The sequence below is a fragment of the Marmota monax genome, unplaced genomic scaffold, assembly GCF_021218885.2.
Source record: "Marmota monax isolate L192 unplaced genomic scaffold, Marmota_monax_Labrador192_F-V1.1 WCK01_AAM20220418_F8-fsc00274, whole genome shotgun sequence".
NCBI classification, from domain to species: domain Eukaryota; kingdom Metazoa; phylum Chordata; class Mammalia; order Rodentia; family Sciuridae; genus Marmota; species Marmota monax.
This window is the reverse complement of record NW_026694547.1, coordinates 708,867-727,285: the sequence shown is the minus strand read 5'-3', so window position 1 is coordinate 727,285 and position 18,419 is coordinate 708,867.

Sequence of the window (18,419 nt, the reverse complement as noted above, 5' to 3'; positions counted from 1 at the left end):
TTACTTTTGCTGGGGCTGGCTTTGAACTTGGGATTCTCCTGCCTCAGCCTCCTGAGCCACTGGGACTACAAGCATGCACCACCGTGCCTGGCTTGAACATTTTTTCGTATATTTGTTGACCATCCATATTTCTTCTTCTGTAAAGTGCCTCTTCAGTTCCTTTGCCCATTTATCAACTGTGTTATTTGTTGTTGGTTTTCTTGTTTGTTTGTTTGTTTGTGTAGTTGTTTTAGTGTTGTTTGAGTTCTTTATATATCTTGGAGATTAATGCTCTATCTGAGGTGCAGTTGGCAAAGATTTTCTCCCATTCTGTGGGCTCTCTCTTCATGTTCTTTAATTGTCTCCTTTGCTGTGAAGAAGCTTTTTAGTTTGATACCATCCCATTTATTGATTCTTGATTTTACTTCTTGCACTTTAGAAGTCTTATTAAGGAATTTGGTTCCTAAGCCAAAATGATGGAGAGTTGGGCCCACTTTTTCTTCTCATAGGCACAGGGTCTCTGGCCTAATGCCTACCTCCTTGATCCACTTTGAGTTACAATCTTGCATTTAACACGAATCTTGACACATGATAGATGTTCAACAAATCTTTAAAAAAAAAAAGTTTGATTAATGAAGTCTCTATTGCCTCTATAAAGAAGGAGACTGGGTAGCACTCTGAAGAGTGGATACTTCTTTTTTCTGTTTTAAATTTATAAGCTTACTTAACTGGTTATAAAATGAAGAGTAACTATAAATCTTTTAAGACTAAATCTTTTCAGTTTAGGATGACTGGTGAAGCACATGTTTTTAATCCCTTTCCCCTTCCAAAGATCCATAGAACTGCCATTCCCTCACTCAGAAAAATTAGCAAAACAATCTGCATTGGCTTTGCAAAGTAGGGAAGGGCATTATCCACATGGAAACAACTTGAAGGAATTTCTGCTAAATACAGTGCAGATGCAAGAAGTTCGATAGAACCGTCAATAGCTTAAAACATGTAAAACAGCTCCCACCTGATCAAGAAGTGGAAAAGTACCATTAAAACTCCTTGAATAAAGTGAGTGTGCAGGGGGTGTGTACAGGGTGCTAAAAATAGACCAGAATACATTGGAAAGTCGAGGCTAGTTCAGAAAGCTTTAAAAGGCTATTTGAATAAACCATGCATGAAAAAAATATTATGAGACACTTATGGAATTTGGACGTAGACTGAATGTATTTAATGATGTTCAGTAAGTACTATTCCGGTTTTTTTTTTTTTTTACATGTAATAATGTTATGGTAGTCTTTCAATACTGTGACAAAATACCTGAGAGAATACTGTGACAAAATACCTGAAAGAAACAACCGAAAGGGACAAAAGGTTTATTTTGGCTCATGGTTTCAGAGGTGTCCATCCATAGTCTCTTGTCCCTGTGTGGCACAGTGAATCATGGTGGAGAACCTGGTGGAGGAAGCCTGCTTACCTCATGGCAGCAGAGAAACGAAAAGAAAGAAAGAGGAAGGGGCTGGGGTCCCAATAGCCTAACTTCCTTCCACTGGATCCCTCTACCTACAGGTTGCACCGCCTCTCAATAGTACCAGGGACTGGGGAGCAAGCCTTCAACAGATGGGCCTTTGGGGGAACATTTACTATCCACACTATGGCCCGTGTAACATAGTACTTTGGTGTTGCTCTTCAGAAAAAGTTCTTCTCTTTCCAACATGTACTGAAATAGAGTTAGTTCTTATGACTCCCAGAATCTGTATTTGTGAATGCACCTACTCACTAATTTCATTTGTAATTGCAAAAGCAATTTGTTCCTGGTGCTTTTCTGGTCATTAGTGGACATGCACGAAGTGGTTTAAAAAAAAAAAAATCTTGAGTCATCCAGGACTTATGTTCGCAGATGAATACAGTACCTGGGTGTTGCTTTCACCCCGTACAGGACTATCCTTTTCAAGGTTTATCAACTATCTTGTAATTTGCATTCTTGTGCCTTCTAGTATTCCTTAGCATATGAAGTCTGCGATGTGTCTCCCAGAGAAACTACATCTGTTAACTAAGCTTCATCCAGGCAAGAGTGATAGGGCTGTTGGCTGCAAATTCTAGGTTAATGAATTAACAGCATGAATTAAATAAGGTTTCTCCAATCAGAAACTTAAATGCAACAAGGCTATGTTTTGCTCACTTAGCAAAAGGGTGGCTGGAGGTTCACAAGGAGGCTAACTATATTTCCTCAAGGATCAGAGATTTAGGGTTCACTAATTCTGTGTTCACAGCAAACTTTAAAGAACCTAACTACCCTGAATACCAAGAATCAGTTGTAATCACGGATGAAATATGCATCTGAAATTTACTGCAAAATAATCTGGGAGCCTGGAAGTAGAAATATAAATGAAACAGATTGGTCAAGAGTAAATTGTTGAAAATGTATGACGGGTGCATGACTGTTCATTACACTATTCTTTCAACTTTTGTATATATCTGAACATTCCCATAACAAAAAGGTCTTATTTTTTTTTTTAAGAGGGAGAGAGAATAGTACAGTAGAAACAAAAGTTTGGATTTCCTACAGGCCTTAAAAATCATTCAATGCATTATATAAAGAAATATAATTGTTTAGAAGGAGAATGAATTAAATTTCATGCAGAGTGTAAATGATCCAGTGCCATGTAAAGTCCGTATATACAAATCTGCAAAAGTAAAAGACAATGAATGAGTGTGGGCTTTATAAATTGTAAGGTAATATAGAAACTTACATGTCTTTGTTAGAAAGTGAAAAGAAAAAGGCAAGAGATGTCTAAATAAAAGACTGCTCTGCCATTCAACTGCAATAAAGCTCAGCTTCTAACCTTCATGCTTATTTAGCCCACGAATAAACCTGATTCAGACCCCTGGGGTGACTCCACCACCTCTGCCTCCCACTCACTCTCTGAGTTTGCAACAGGTCAAACCCAAGGTTGATGCCCTTTTATACCTTTTTTTTTTTTTTTTTGCAACAATGCAAAAAAAAAACCACTTCCTCTCCAGCTCTGACATTATTCGAGTTAATTTTACCAAGCTGAAACTCTGGGACATACTGTCTGCTCCCATCCCCAACCAGTGTCTACCAAATGCATTTGGGGGAGGGGGGAGCTAGCCTATGCAGAGAGATTCCAGGAGCACAAAGGACAGGGTGGGCTAGAGCAATCAGGGTTGCCATGGCAGCATATAAGCTCTGCTTGTATCTGTTTCATATCTGAGGTTTTACAAAAGATTTTGCAAGGGGAAAAAAAGTCTGCTTCTTAGCAAAAAAAAAAAAAAAAAAAATGGAACAAGTCAATCTTCCAGGACACATTTTATAAAGGGGATCTGGGGGGGGGGTCGCTGTGTATATCTCCCAGCTGTTTTTGATGGATCCCTGCTTACTCTGGGTAAATGACTCACACTCACCATCTTTTAAAGAAGGTGGGAGGAGGCTCTTTTGCAGCTCAAATCAATACCTCTGAAATGCTTAACGATGGTCAAATTTTTTTTGCGTAGAGCTTTGTGCTGTTTTAGGGCCTCTGGTTAGAAAAAGATGTATAAAGACATGAATTGGCGTGAACATACCTTATACAAAGATATGAAAAATTGTGCTCTATATGTGTAATAAGAATTGTAATACATTCTGCTGTCGTGTATTTTAAAAAAAATAAAATCAATTGAAAAAAGGAACTGATTTTTAAATCATCATTGCCATTTATTGAGATTTTTTTTTAATGTGGGTCATTGCACTGGGTAAGTAAGGGGTTAAGTGAGTAGCTACTTCTACTACACTAATGCTTTAAATAACCTTGCCAAAGAGGTGGTGGTGTCCCCCATGCTTCAGCACTCTTACAGGGCTAGTGATAGACACCCAGATCTCATTAGCATAAGCCACAAAAGTTTACAAAAGCAAAATGCATGAAATGTCAGGTGAAGCCTGTCTCTGAAAGGATCAGAAAATCAGGTCATCAATGCCAGTCAGACAATCCTCACTGGCTCCCCTCTCAGCTTCTATCTTTATCCTGGCTTGTACTCAGAGATGGTCACCCAACATGCTTTCCATGAAAGCAGAGATCTTGTTTTTGTTTTTCATATATTTATTTAACAGTTTTTTTGGAGCAATTTTAAATCCATGGCAAAATTGAATACAGGTAGGAAACCCTGATACACACACGCACACACACACACACACACACAGAGAGCCTCTCCCATTATCAATATCCTTCGCCAAAGTAGTACATTCACTAATCCTGCATCCCTATCACCAAAGTCGATAGTGTGCATCATGGTTCACTCTAGGTGTTGAGTTTGGACAATTGTAGTATCCTTTGGAATCCTTTCCACTGCCCTAAAAATTCTTGGTGCTCCTCCAATTTATCCTTCCTACTTCTCGAGTCCTGGAGACCACAACTCTTTTTTTTTGGGGGGGGGGTACTGTGGATTGAACTCAGAGGCATTCATCCACTGAGCCACATCCCCAGCCCTATTTTGTATTTTATTTAGAGACAGGGTCTCACTGGGTTGCTTAGGGCCTCGCTAAGTTGCTGAGACTGGCTTTGAACCCGAGATCCTCCTGTCCCAGCCTCCGGAGCCGCCCACAAGTCATTTTACTGTCTCTATAGTCTTGCCTTTTCCAGGAGGCCATGTGGTTGGAAATGTAACATCATAGCCTTTGTAAATTGGCCTCTCTCACTTTGTAGAGGAAGGGTGCCTACCCAGAATTGGGGAAAGAGCATTCCAGGGGAAAAAAAATAATTAATTAAAAGTGCCAAGGTGCTGGAAATGAGATTACAAAACATTCAAACACATATGTAACCTTCAAACTAGCTACTTATTTGAAGGGTGCCATTGTGGTATAGTACTTTTCTAGTACTGGGACACAGAGTTTCTGATTTTTGCTGTGCTTCCCCTTCCTGTTGTTCATTAGAACAAGACGTGAGATTCATCTCTATTATAAGAAATGAGGAAAAGAAATGTGAGGCTCTGAGTCTCAACTCAGGATAAGCTAGCCGTGTCCCTCTCACTCTGTGACACTCAGGAAACAGAACATGCTCTCTGAATAGCACCCGTCGGTAGCAAGTCCTGCTTGCTCTCACTATGTCCCTGCCCTCAGGGACGGTTCACAGTGGACATGTGCATTTAGCTAATCTCGGTGTGATTTTCTCTTGGCAGTTTTCTGGACAGCTGACACCTTTGACAGTGATATCAGAAGTAGGTTCCCACAGGGCTGTCCACAGTCCACTCAGAGAATCCGAGCAAATGGATAAAAGCCCTCCTTATCTCGGCTTTTACTTAGGCAGGTTGGACAGAGGTGTGTAAGCTGCCCAGCTATCTCTGCCAGGGACAGAAAGTCTAGAGGAACAACCAAAGGCCAAGAGTTGAAAGGGGTCTCAAGTGGGTCCTGCATTTTAGGGAGCGGGAAGGACACAGGGTGTGTGGGAGGAGGTCAGGGAATACATCCCCCCCAAGTCTGTGCATGCAGAAGGCCCTTCCACACTCCAGCATCCACAGACAGAAAAGGTGCCTGAGGGCAGTCATAGTCTTGCTGAAATGAAGAGAAAACACTGAAGGGTTGAAGAGAACAAAAATAGATTTGGTGAGGGTGACCGATCAAGTGCTTTATTTCCCTTTTGTCAAAATTGTCTTTAATAATTTGCATTAATTAAAAGTTGTAAAACAAAAAAAAAAGAAAGAAAGAAAAGCTGTATCCAATTTTACAACTTCTCTGACTGCCCCCCCACCCCCGCCAGGACTCCCCAGAGAGAGCCTTAAAGAGGATGAATCCAGAAGTGGTTTGCCCAGGCTTGACTTCAACCAGTCCCCTGAATTAAAGCCCCAGGAGGATATTATTTAGCCATAAAGCAGAAGGAAATCTCCTAATTTGTGATGACACGGATGGAACTAGAAGACATTATGTTAACTGAAATTAACCAATCACAGCGACACAGATACGGAACGATCTCACTTAAACATGAGTCTAAAAAAGTACAGGATATTGTTAAGAGAGATGGAGAGATGTTGGCCAGAGGGTAGAGATTTTCAGGAAGAATAAGTTCAACAGATCTACTGCACAATATCAGGAACACAGTTACAAATAATGACGTGTTATGTGCCTGAAAATCACTGAATAGATTTTCAGTGTTCTTATCACAAAAAAAAGGTAAATATGTCACATAATGCCTTTTATTAGATTGATGGAGCTATTCCACATGTGTACATTTTTAAAAATGTCATGGATACACTATATATATATATATATATATATATAGAGAGAGAGAGAGAGAGAGAGAGAGAGAGAGAGAATTTTTTTATTTGCCAATTAAAAAAAAAAAAGCTCCATAAGGGTGTCTTTCTCACTAGGTCACCCCAGAACCAGAAAATGTTTATTGAAAGGAGGGTCAAGGTCATATAGTAAGTTATAGCCCAAATTACAAGACAGGAGAGCAAATACATAGAACAGGATCTGTATGCCTCAGGGACAGGCAGGACGAGACCCTTGAAGGCATTTCAGGGTTCACTGAGAAAGGAAATCCCAGCAAGTGCAGGAAGCTGTTTTGAAGTTCATCCATTGGTTCTAGGTGTTTTAAGTCCAGGAATACAGGGAATGGGGGTGTGATAAAACCTGCACCCAAAAATTCAAGATACAGATAGATCTGCCCTGAAATTTGGGAGTTTAGTACTGTCCTTTGCTGACCATATAATGCTAATGGTGAGCTCTGGGTACACCCAGACAAGCTGGTTACAGAGGGCCGACAGAGGCTGGTCTGCTCTCTGAGAGGAGAACTGCAAGAAAGCTGGGAAGCAAATCATTTCTCTAGACCATCTAGCAAATAGCATCTTTCCATACTCTGACCTCTCATAATAATAGCTACAGAGTTCTCAAGTAGAAGGCAGAGCAGGCTCTCTCTGTCCCTCCAGGAAAAATATTTCAGCTGAGTATGATGAAGAACCCCTTATCCCTCAGTGCTACACATGGAATGGGACTGCCTGGTGAAGCCAGGTCCCTGACCCAGCCCAAAGGACCATGTCTGCAATGAGAGACAGGGGAAAATCCCCATTTGGAGGGAACTTGAAACTAACCTCTGCCCCTCTAATGACAGTACAACCTTTGTGACTGGAGCTAGTATCTACAGTCAGCACCTGCTGACCTGCCCCACCAATGGCCCTAGGCACCCATGTGCTCCTCTCCAACCTCTGGACCACAAAACCTGATGAACAGAGGACCCTTGGATAGAGGGTGACTATCTAATTTACCGTGCAAACTGAAAGAAATGATAAGGAAATGAAAAGGAATGGTAGGAATTACAACAGCACAAGACAGGGAAGATATGGAGGTGTGGTCACCATAACTAGGGTACACTGTGAGCCGGAATTCCCTGATTTGTGGTGGGATCTAAAATTTCTAACCACAACATTTATTAATTATCTAAAAACATGCCTTGGTGCTATTAGAGATGGAGGACTTTCGATGAGGATAGCAGTATGTAGCAACTTGCTATCATGTAAGGACCTGTGGGCTTGGAATTCTGGTGAATATGGAATATTTTAGAATAAGGGGACTCCCTCATTTGAAGAACAGAGAAGGACTGAGGAAGTGAGGGTATAAGTGACATGTTTCAAAAACTGCAATTCCACAGACACTTTTAATCACCCTTGAAATAACATTAAGAAAAACTCAACTGTCCATGTCAATTATACAATGTTTTATTCCGGGGGCTGTCTGGATTAAAATTGGGGGAGGTAAAGCTTCCTACTACACTGTCCCTATACAGCACCATTATCAAGCCACACGTCTGTGCTGTCTCGGCCTGGATGCACTATGAACCCATCACGTGAGTCAGAACAGTCCTTAACATCTAAACCTCAGCGTCCCCATCTGGAAAGCCCAGCATGCAGAGAGAGGCCTTTGCCACTGGGTTGCTGCATAGCTTGGACCTCCTGTGACCTCACCCTCCTACTGACCTATGGCAAAACAGCTGACATCATGCTAAGCCTCATAGACCTACCAGAGTGATTTGTTTAATAATATTCGTAATCGTGGAAAGATGAGCTTCCTCTATAAAAAGTTAGAAAATACCCATGACTTGAGCGATGTTTTAACATGCATACCTAGGAGTCTCTCCTGACCAAACAATATTATAATTGCCTGCTCTCTTAGTGGCTTCCTATTTTTTTTCCCCCTGTCTGGGGCTCCTCATGTCAGAATCACACTGGAATAGTTTGCAGACTGTCGTCTTTTTCTGATTGGGTCCATCTGAATGGAGTCCGTCACCGGTGCCTTAGCAAATGGTATTTCCATTAACATTTCTATTTCGGTCCATTCGGGGCACCTAAAGATTTCCCACCAAGATTTACATCCACTATTTTAAGAAAGTGCTTTTAAAAAGCCAGTGCATTTGCTAAGTTTAAATCTGACTTTCTCAAGGGATGCTTTAAAGAAATATACAAAGTTTTTTAAAAGAACCTTTGTAAGTTCAAAATAACATTCCAGAAGGAGTCACTAGAAAAACATTCAGGGAAAGAGGAAAAAAAAATTTTTTTTTTTTGCCTTTGTAACAGACCTTGCTTCATCCTAATGTTTCTACATTTGTTTTTTAACACAGAAAAGCCCGACAGCCATAAGAGTCAGATAATAATTGAAAGAAAAATGGCCTGACACTTCTCATATCTCGAATATTTATAGCAGAGGGAGGAGCCAAGCCTGTCTGTACATTATTCAATGAACCAGGTAGAGAGGGAGGCGATGGATAAATGGCAACTCAAAGGCAGGACTCTAAAGATTCTCTTAGACCTTACAGGAGCAGCGTCAGAGCCCTTTTTTAAACTATGCCAACTGGAACTTTCCATCAGACTAATGACCCATGATCTACAGAAGCCATAGCCTGACTGGAATGCCTGATATGCTTGGACAGCTGCCAAATGGGAAGAGAAGCCATAGATGATTATTTCAATAAAAACTTAGAGTTGAAGTGATTCCCCTGGGCATGGCAAGATTCAGACAGACCTCTGCTGGCAGGGCAAGATGAATAGTTAAATGAGTTAGAATTAGGTTTTGCTGCTAAACTAGAAAACCCACATATTCGTGATGTAACCATGGAAAGTCCAGAGGGAGGCAGCCTAGGGCTGGTATGGTGGAGACGTGGTGACATCGGGCATCCAGACTCGATTCTTTCCTCTTCTGCCTTCAGTATGCGGCTGCCCTTCTCAAGATCATCTCCTGGTTCTAGATAGCTGCTACCTAACGTGACTATCTATGAAGATGTCATTCCAAGTAGAGCACTCCAAGACCCCCCTGCTGATACCAAACTCCATGGATGCTCAAGTCGGTTACATAAAATTTGCATAGAATCTACTCATATTTTCTGATATATTTTTATTTGTTCCTAGATTCTTTATAAGATCTAATACAAGGTGAATGTGAATATCCATTGTTGTTATACTATATTGCTTAGAAAATAATGTCTGTACATCTTCAGGACAGATGCGAATTTTTTCCCACATATTTTTCATCATGGTTAATTGAATCCACAGGACGTTCAAATACAGGGAGCTCACTGTGGTAGGAAGGAGAATAAGAGGAAAAGTATGGTCTCTTCTCTTTTAACAAGGATTTCTGGGGTGGGAATATAAATTAGGGATAGAGTGCTTGCCTAGCATATGCAAGGCCCTGAGTTCCATCCCCAGTACCACAAATAATAATAATAATAGTTTTCATATTATTATTATTATTATTATTATTATTATTATTATTATTATTATTATTATTATTTTAATCAATGGGGATTCCCACAAGTCCCATACAACACTTTCAGTATATCTCCCTGGCCAGAGTTCACAAAGCAATTACTAGCCCTAAAAATGATTGGGAGTTTCTTGTTCAGAAAAGGACTCCCCAGTAACCTCTTTCACAAATAGTGACTGCAGTTAACATTGTCGTATCTTTCAAAGGCACCAGTTTGCCTAAATTCATCATTTCAGATTGCAAAAGACTTTATGAAAGCTTGCTCAGCATTGAACTTGAAAAATAATCTGGAAGGTTTTTTCTTGATATTTTATTTTTCCATTATAGGTGGACACAATGTCTTTATTTTACTGTTTGTGGTGCTGAGGATCGAACCCAGTGCCTCACGCATGTTAGGCGAGCGTTCTACCTCTGAGCCACAACCTCAGCCCTGGAGTTTGATGAGAATGATAAGAATACTGTTTTCTATAAGCTATAATACATCTTTTTGTTGGCGTTGTTTTTGGTGCTAGGGATTGAACCCAGGGCCTTGCGCATGCTAGGCAAGTACTCTACCACTGAGCTACATCACCAGCCCCATGAACTATGATAAATGATAAGTGCTTGATCCTTAAAATGGTAGGCAATTAAAAACTGAGTGAGAAAAGAAAAGCCCATGCTGTTGAGAGCCATGAATGAACTATGGATATTGTTTGAGCCATTAAGACAGGGAAGTGCTTTTCTGGGAAATCCTGGGTGAAATTCCCCAGTTCAAGGAATCCCAGATCATGGTGGCATTCTGCCTTAGCTCACAGCCCCAGGTTCAAACACAGCCATCCAGAAGATGGGCATAACCTGTCAAGCACCAAACAACTGTTTTTCCTCCTCTCTCATCCTGTTTTTCCTGAAGGAGATTCTTGCTGATCCCCTTTGGTCTGTACTGCTATAAATAAAGCAAGTGCAGGTTTTTTCTCTATTAGGATCAGACGCATAAGGTCTATCCACCCATCCTGTCCTCGTTTTTTAATATATTCCTGGTTATTCTGTGTTATTTCTTAATATGACTTCCTAGGTTTTATTTCCAGGCAGCCCACACCTCTGACAATTACCCACTCCCTTAACTTAAGTTTAGAAATCCCTCCTTTCATGATAAAACAAATTTATGACACGAGGCAACCCTGCACTAGGGGGTTTTCCAATATTCCTACAAAATACATGTTTGCAGAAGAAGTACTACCGATAGAGGCAAGCTGTGTTTGAGCACCATTGTATAAGGGGGGATGAAAGTGTGCTCTACGTTCCAAGGTCTTGACTGAAAGGCCAAGGAAATATTTTGGTTTTATATATATATATATATATATATATATATATATATATATATATTTTTTTTTTTATTTTACCACAGAATACATTAGAGGGTTCTTTCACATCAAAATATCAAGAAATAGGGCTGGGGCTGTAGCTCAGTAGCAGAGCAATTGCCTTGCACATGTGAGGCACTGGGTTCAATCCTCAGCACCACATAAAAACAAACAAATAAAATAAAGGTATGCTCTCCATCTACAATTACAAAAATTAAAAAATATATATCACGAAATAAAGAACTTATTTGAGAATAATTTTGTTAGTCATACAATATAGAAAAGCTATGTGGCAGTCATGGAACCATTAACTGAGACCATTATCTACAACAAACTACTCATAATATGGTGCTGGTGTTACCTATGATGCTGTCCTCAAGTTATTGATGCAATTAACAGAAAAATGTTATCATCTTTGTCTTGCCTCCTCTTCCCTGTAAACCTGGGGCCACCCAACATCGCATCCACCTAGTTTGGGGAACTCTAAAAATTTTGTGTCAGGTTGTATAATTTGCATATTTGTATTAGAAACAGATTTCATTCGATTCTTGGAGAGAATGTTCATTTGATTCTTGAAAACAGTTTGAGTGTGACCTCAAGGGTGGTTAGAAGCTTAAGCTTCAATGTGATAATGTGATAGGGGTGGCCTTTAAGAGGTGGGGCCTCATGGGAGGTGTTTAGGTGAGCAAAATGAACCTCATTTCTTTACAAATTCCCCGGCCTCTGCAATTTTGTTATAATGATGGAAAATGAAGCAATTTCTAAGAAAATGGAAAATGCTAAGCAATGGCTGCCTTAGCATTTTGTACTCCACCAATACAAATTCCCCCAAAGTTGTCTCTTTCCTTCATATTTTTCAGGAGACAAGGAGAGGAGGAGATTCAGGTACAGAGAATGGCACTGTCTATCTGGTAAACCCCAGCTTAGACTTAATACTCCCATACAAAATCTGTCTCCTCAGAAAAACTTTCTGATTCTGTGACCCAGATGTACATTTCTTTGCCCAGGTTGTACCTGCACTTATTTCCCCATTTTGTGTTGTAATTACTGTTTCTGTATTTTTCTCCCCCACTTGTCTGAATTCTCTGAAGCAGGGATCAACTTTTCAGGTATGTACCTGGTCCCTGTACTTGGTACCTAGTACTACACATGCCAGTGAGTTCCCACTAGGTGAGTAAAAGGATGGGTGGATGGATGAATGGATGGATGGATGGATGGATAGGTAGATGGGTGGAGCTTCTCCTTTGCCAATAAATCCACAGATTTATTTCTGTTCCCCATCAGGCTGGCCTTTCCTTAATTTGGGGGAAAACTTGAATTACAATGCTGAAATGGCTAAATATTGAGGCTTTCAAATAAACAGGCCTGATTTATCAAATGTGGATCCATCTATTTTTGTTTGTGCAGATTCTAGAGCTGTAAGAGCCTTCTGCAAACGGGCCTAGTTCAGCTCCTGAATATGAACACCATCTTTTTTGTGATGGGAGCCGTTTCTTGCTTAAGCATTTCTGTAGAAAGAAAATTTCCAGTCTCAGGCTTATTTGAATCCAGAACCTCCTTCCACAAGTTGCTTTGGCTTCCAGTGTCCGGCTGAGGCTCTCTGTTAATTGCCCGTCTCCATCCTCAACAGAAACTCAATTGGAAACCTGTGCATTTGGTTCTTCCCTGGGGTCCTACTCATTTCTAACTGTGCAATGTCGACTGGCACGTTTTAAATTTGCATATCTCTAAGTTGACTCTCCAGAGCTGATAAATTTTCTCTTCCAGGCTGATAAGGTAGCTGCCAAAGTGGGAAGGCTTGGGGGGGAGAAAAGAGTTACTTGCCTTGCAAGTTGTGAGTTTGCCTGGCTGGTGTGTGGCGTTTTTGGATGAGACTCATTATTTGTGGAAATGGTGTGTTCCGTGGACGAAAATAACTTTTTAAAAAAAGAAACATCTCTGTACCCTCCTGAAGTCGTCTCAAAAACGAAGGCAAGATTTCTCATGACACGCAGAAACCTTCATAATTCCCCCAGTGGGTCCTTGTGTACTTGACCATGCCACATTAAGCCTAATCTAGGTGACTTTAGGGCCCTGCAAAAACTAATAGAGGCTTAATGATGAGGTAATGAGAACAGAGATCAGGGGGTAGGAAACAGGTTTTCTATTTGGAGCCACACAGCCATGGGAAAAATCTCACTCAAAGACCATAAACAAACAAAAGAGAAACGATTGAAAGAGAAGAATATAGGCCTGTCCCCTTACTTGATTTTAAATTCAAACAAAAGATACTGTGTTTGAAGTCATAAATTAAGACATATAGGATGGCTTCCCATGAGAATCCATTAAAGAAAAAAAGAGTCAAAGGGAGAAAGGGAGGAGGGAAATCAGAGAGAACTGGGAAGGGGGGGAGTAGATGAGCTGTCTGGAAGAAATAAACAGCATTTGTTTTGGGCCAGGCACTAAATGAGTCACACATATTAACTCTTTTTATCATATCAACTAACTTCATAGTAATACTATCCCTGAAAGGCAGTGAAGCCCAGAAATGCTAAAAACTCACCTGAGGTCAACACAGCTGGTGTGTAGAGGAGCTATAATATGAAACCAAGCAGTCAGGATCCGGAGACTATGCCCTGAAGGACAGTTGTCCTTCAGAGACCAGGACAAAGTGGATCTTTCCTTTCAATGGAACCCATCCCAAATCCCACTCTGAATCTCCCCTCTTATCCAAGATCCCCCTTGTGCACCTTCCTGCTCCACATTTGTTTCTGGCCCTCGGCTGCTGATGAACTACTGCTGGACCCCTCACCCAGACATGACTCCTGCCTAAATCCCCTGACCTTGGACCCCGTCACCACTGGGAGGGACACTCCCTGTGGCGTACTCTCCAACATCCCAGCCAAAGAGTCCTTATTCCACCGACTGCAGCTGCTGAGAGCAACCTAGGCCTATTTTGGCTCAACTCACTTCACATTTTCTGTTCTCTGCTAAGAAGTTCTAGACAGGACCCAGCAAGGAAGCATGTCTGAACTTCAACATCCCAGGGGTTCAAACAGAACTTACTTTGAGAGCATATGAAGAAGACGCAGCAAAACCCAGTTGGTGAACAGTGAGGTGCGTGGTAGAGTTGGAGGCGAATGCTAACGGGTTTCAGACCCTTTTGATCTCCATGCTGTTGAAAACTGGAAGTTTTGTCTAAGCCAAGAAACTCTCTGGGGCTTCAGTGCTAGCCTAGTGAGTGGTGACCTTTGGAGATGGAAATAGTAGCTCACGATAACTTCTAGAACTGACGCATGAATATTTTTGAACTCTCAGCATCTTCCTTTTCAAAACCATTCGGTGTTGGAAATTTGTACTTGGTAGCAATGTTCTCCCAGGCAGATTTACTTCCATTGGAGTTTTGATTAATGCCAAGCTTTGCCTCTAGTGTGGAGGGAAAGCCTGGATTGGAGCTCAGCCTACTGCAGAGAGTAGTGCATAGTGTTGTGACAACTAGAACCCATTGCTGTTGGGAGTGTTGGGAGGGGGCTTCAGGTTCTGAGCTAAATCGCATTCAGGAATGTGTTCTGAGCCAGAGAGAATCACCCAACCTTCTATTCTTTCTCCAGGGACACATATATCCAATGACATGTCCTGGGGAATAGGGGATACAAAGGCCCAGCTTCATCTCCCCAGGGCAGGACAACCCTAAAGGACTATCCCAAATCCAGAGCTTCCTGGGATTCAGGACTAGGACAGAGTGAGATGACTGAATCATTTGCCTTGGGGCAAAATTTGAAGGAGGTACCAAAAATCTCAGTTTAAAAAAAATGCTTAAAATTTCTATGCAATGTTTTTTAATTCATGCAAAAACTCCATCATTAAATATCAAAGTAAAATGCAGACCAGGAAAGGACCAGATTAGGGGGGAAGCAATTGGGGTAGATGAGTCACACAAATACAGCATTGGATTTTGTCCTTATAGTATTTAAAATTCTAGCGTCTTCTTTAGCAATGATCTTTTATATTTAGTGTTTTAACTTGCATTAAAATATGTATCTTGATTGCTGAGTCTTCTGACACTCTTGAAATTTTGTCCCTATGCCAAGTGCCTCTTCCTGTTGGGATCTGTGGAGGCTCCTATTGTTATCATGTCACAGTTGAATTCCTCCAGAGGAATCCTGCTTTTTCTTGCTTCTCTGTGGGCATTATTCCCTGGCCGTTCCAAGTCTTATACCCCAACTCTACAATATCAGAGTCCTTCTTGGGGACACCAACCAAAACCAGGGAGACCAGCTGTGGAGGAGGCAAACTGAGTTTGAGGCTCAGCCCTGCAGCTTATTAAAAGGGGGTGACCCTGTACAAGACAAATAAGTTCCAAGCCTTGTCCTGGTTTCCCTCTGTGGGAAAAATGACAACAGTGTTTATCTGTCACTGAATCCTGGTGTGGCGTGAGGAGTAAGTAAGCGATCCCAGGTGAAGAACTCAGGTTAATGGCCCCACAAATAAAAAAATATTCAGGAAATGTTCATCTCCTTTCCTCCAATTCAACATCCACTTTCCTGAAGCCCTTAAAGAGGCTGAGGAGAAATCACCTGGAATCGTCATGCTCCCACTGGAAACCTCTAGAAAAAAAGATGAGATCCTGTTTCACGGGTTTTGCCCAATCTGTGTAGGCCTCTCCTCTTTCAGCTAAATCAACACTCTTTTACCCTTTGGCTGCTGATAATCTGACCAACTCACTTCCTGGTAAGATCTGTAATGTGTGAGGTCTTCCCTCTCAGTTGTTTCTAAACATCCGTGATTAGGGACAATTAGAGACTGGGCTGCCTGCCCTCCTCCTTTCAATGGAAGAGGAAGTCCTGAGGTGCCATTATCAGGAGCAAGGCATCATCTGTCAGCCAAGGTCTCAGGAATCCACCGGCTGATGCAGGCGCAGTACCAATCTCACTCGCTTTATCGGTGTTCCCCAAATGCCTCAGACTGTTTGTGTCCCACTGATAGGGAATCTGGCATCTCATTTTCTCAACGTCCAGACAAGGGTTCTTAAATAGTAAGAAACCAAAGATAGGCATTAAGGAATGTGAGGAAATCAGGAAACACAAACAGAGGTGAGAGCCCCTCCTTCATGGACCCTCCAACATTCCAATAGGAAAAAAGAACAACATTACATGTAAGAAACAAGCAAACCCCACAGCCATAATACCCCTCTCCCTCCAAGCCACCTGTCACAACCCTTAGGGTTCGTAAGACACCTCCATTACTCTTCCTTTCTGCATCACCAGCCCCTCCTCCCTGGCCTATCAGAAGCAATCTCTTTCCTCCCTATTTCCATCCCTTAAAATGCTAGCTTTAAATCAGAATGCCTGTCCCTAAGCTATGACATTTTTCCACATCCGTCTGTTCTGCAATATTTTGTGCAAAAATACATGCTTTCCAAATGCTCACGAATGAATGATTGTGCCAGGAAAAAAACAGGAGCCATGCACTAAGAAAGGACAGGTTTCCAAGGAAGGTGATTTTTTTTTTTTTTTTTTTTTTTTTAGAGACAGATTTCCAAGGAATGGAGCAGAAGTTACAAATAGGTGTCCCAAGGACCATATGCAGCCTACCCACATGTTTGCTGGGCTAGTGTTTTAAAATCTTTAAATTGGAACGCCTGTGGCTACCATATGCATTGGTCACCGAGCACATTTCCATCACTTCCTGGATGCTCTCTATACCACAAATACATAGATGTACAGAGATTTGGGTTGGCTGCTCTATAGTCTGCCGTCCATAGCTGATTCTCTTGGAGTTCGTTCATCCTGGCTGAAACTTGTTGAAGATTAAGATAAATATTTCCCTAATTTCTCTAGCCATCTTCTCAAATGTAGCTTCAGGGCTCAAAAGAGATCTGGGAAGACAAGGGACAGAGCAACCCACCAGATAATTCCACGACCACCTTGAAATACGTTGTTACTTTTCTCCATTTTTCAGATAAGCACACCGAGGCTCAAAGAAGTTAGTTACCCTATCCAAAGCTACACAGCTGGGAAGCATGAGAGCCAGAAAGCAGACCTAGATCTGAGTGTGTCTCTACACTCTTAATCTTTTCACAGTCTGCAATTGCCAGGGAAGAGCGGCCTTATAGAATTCTATTTGCAAAGACAGAATCGTAGCGGGGAGATGTGACCCATGTTCTGAGCAGCACACGGGTTGGCACACAAGTAATTCCTGTTTATCTGCAGTGAGGCAGGCGAGTCATGTGCAGATAATCCAAAAATAGTCTCTAATTTTTCTTGGGATAAATATAAATTTTTTGGCAACCGTCGCCCCTTTCAAAGTGTGTTTAGATTAGAGTTACACGAAAAGGCGTTTTTATTCTCTGAGGATTTGCCAACTAATGGGCAAAAGGGAACTAAGAAGAGTGCCAACCTGACCCCCCTCCTCCTCTCCAACAAAAGCACTGCTTGCGGTCTACAGAGGTGCCTGCGCAAAAATCCAACTCAACCCTCTGCCCTCCATGAATGAGTAAATAAGATCCGGCTGTGCCAATGACTTGACCAAGATCACACAGCAAGTTAGCAGGGAATTGGGGCTAGGAATCCAGACCCTTTTATCTCATCTAATTTAAATATCAACACTCCTCTCTGTTCTAATGGCAGACTGCTCCAGCAAAATAGAGATGCTGGCATATGATTCAAAGGACCAAATTGAGGGACAGAAAGTGGTAGGTGAGAAAAACTCCATTCTAGATCCAGAAACTGGGCTCCTAATGATAGCTCTCCTCTGAAAACTATTTAGGAGCTCGGAGATAGGGATAAGGTGGTTTGAGTAGAGCCAATAAAGCTGAATTGTGGAGTTGAGCAATCCTGGGTGACTGTTTTTTTTTTTTTGGGGGGGGGGGGCTGGGGGTGGACCAGGAATTAAACTCAGGGGACTCGAACACTGATCCACATCCCCAGCCCTATTTTGTATTTTATTTAAAGACAGGGTCTCGCTGAGTTGCTTAGTGCCTTGCTTTTGCTAAGGGTGGCTTTGAACTTGAGATCCTCCTGCCTCAGCCTCCTGAGCTGCTGGGATTACAGGCATGCAACCACCCGTGCCTGGCTGGGGAGTTTGAACATGTTACTTAACCTCTCTTGGCTCTTATTCAACTGCAAATTCAGTTGCTGTGAAAATTCACAAAAGCATCTGCTACACACAAAAGTCTCCATTAAAGCAAACAGATGGTCTCATGGAGGATAAAGGTACCCTTTTCCTCTAGTCCCTGTGGGTGAATTGGCCCTCTATTAAGGAACTTATTGATAACATTTATTTGGTGATCTCTTGGGCAAGTCTCTATATTAATCATCTTCGTGTTACTACAATGAAAGGCCTGAGATAATTAATTTACAAAGAGGAATTTTATTTTGGCTCATGGTATT